Source organism: Phoenix dactylifera, chromosome 1 (genome assembly GCF_051530095.1).
Source record: "Phoenix dactylifera cultivar Ajwa chromosome 1, Ajwa_hap1_PhDact_Kaust_v1.1, whole genome shotgun sequence".
NCBI classification, from domain to species: domain Eukaryota; kingdom Viridiplantae; phylum Streptophyta; class Magnoliopsida; order Arecales; family Arecaceae; genus Phoenix; species Phoenix dactylifera.
Genome location: NC_143190.1, coordinates 63,842,951 through 63,844,804, shown reverse-complemented (window position 1 = coordinate 63,844,804; position 1,854 = coordinate 63,842,951). Strand labels below are relative to the sequence as shown.

General features: G+C 42.6%; 1 non-coding gene across 1 annotated transcript; it reads left to right on the top strand.

The window, feature by feature from the left end:
• Positions 1-1,085: 1,085 nt before the first annotated feature.
• LOC120104825 (small nucleolar RNA R71) lies at positions 1,086-1,191 on the top strand. Its single transcript, XR_005507188.1, has one exon. It is a non-coding gene; the product is annotated as a small nucleolar RNA R71 (small nucleolar RNA).
• The last annotated feature ends 663 nt before the right edge of the window (positions 1,192-1,854 follow it).

The following is a 1,854-nucleotide window of genomic DNA, read 5'->3' as shown; positions in this document are numbered from 1 at the left end:
TGATTTTAACTTGTTTGAACACCTCCATCATCTCTTCTAGTGAAGTTCCCTTCTTGCCAAAGGGAGTGGGTGCATTAAGTGCTTCAGGAAATGGAGCCTTTGGAGTATGGGTTGTGACAGATGGTGGACTAGCTGAAGAAGGTTTTGGGTTTTCATGTGAAACATTCCTCTCCTCTTCTTCATCTTCCTTATTGTTACCCTCCCCAACCTTATTATCTATTATACGTCCACTCCTTAGGGTAGTCAAAGCATTGGCTTGCTCATGATTTAGTCGGGTTTCTTGAGCCACATATTGTCCCCTAGGATTACTCATTGGTTGACTTGGAAGCTTACCTTCCTCTCGTTTATTTAATGCATTGGCTAGTTGACCCATTTGGGATTCTAGCTTAGCAATTGATTGTGTGTGAGAGTGCAATAGTTGTGTATTTGCCTCCAAACCTTGAAGGGCAGTCAACACCTTCTCCTCAAAGGCTGTATTTCTTTGGGTTGGAGGAGGAGGATGCTGAAATTGAGTTGAGGGACGGTAGAGATGAAAATTCTGAGGGTTTTGAAAATTTTGGGGGAAGGGTTGGGAGGTATTAGAAGCTTGCTGCCTCCAAGAAAAATTTGGATGATTCCGCCATCCCGGATTATATGTATTGGAAAATGGATCATTACCCGGTCTGGGCTGTGTTTGGGCAGCATTGATGTGTTCTTGCACGAGTTCGGGATATTGGGGTGCTGAGGGGCACTCATGAATAGGATGCGATGGGCTAGAACAGATAGCACACACTTGTGCTTGGGAAGAACTAACGACCTGTCCTCCTATCATTAGTTGGTCAATCTTATGGGACAATGCATCTACCTTGCTAGACAGGTCCATAGAATGACTTATTTCACAAATGGCCCCTTTTCTTTGAAAATTCGGGGATGCTTGACGAGAACACGAAGCATGGTGGAGGGAGTTTTCATTAAGATTTTCAAATAGTTGCCATGCTTCATGCTCATTTCGAAGCATGAAAGTCCCCCCGCATGCAGCATCGATCATCTGACGGTTTCGTTCCGTCAAACCGTCATAGAAACATTGCACTAGCTGCCACTTAGGTATTTGATGATGAGGGCATTTACGGATTAGGTCCCTAAATCTCTCCCAAGTTTCATAAAATTCTTCTCCCTCGGTTTGGGAGAAGCTTGTAATGGCACGTCTAAACTGGTTCGTTCTTCCTATGGGAAAGTATTTTTTAAGGAATTCTTGTTGCATTTGATCCCAAGAACGAATTGAGTTAGCTTCTAAAGAATTCAGCCATTGTTTGGCTCTATCTTTAAGGGAGAAGGGGAATAATCTAAGTTTTAAAGCATCATCAGTGAAATTTTGAATCTTGACAGTGGTGCAAATCTCAAGGAATTCATCTAGGTGTTTATATGGGTCTTCATTGGTGAGCCCATAAAAAGATGGGAGCATTTGGATCACACTAGACTTTATTTCATATTGTACAGCTGCTACCTCAGGTAATCGAATGCAAGATGGGGAAGTATAAATAGTGGGAGTAAAGTATTCCCTCAAGAGTTTGGGTTGTTCTTCAGCCATCTTAAGAGGTGGGGATGATCCTAATGTTTTGATCTTAGCTCGAATGTTCCTAAGGGTTCGTTCTATTTCAGGGTCAAAAGGTAATAGATTTTGTACTCTAGAACGACTACCGTGCATACACTAGTACTTGATCAATCAAGCATGCAATAAAAGAGAAAAGCATATCAATCCTAGTCTTTGTCCTAAAATCACTAGACAGCTCCTAACTGGTTTGAAGAGGTCACCTAAGCCTCCAATCCGGTCTAATGAACCGAGTTGACCAGGTAAGCTCCCAGGTAAGTGGAGGG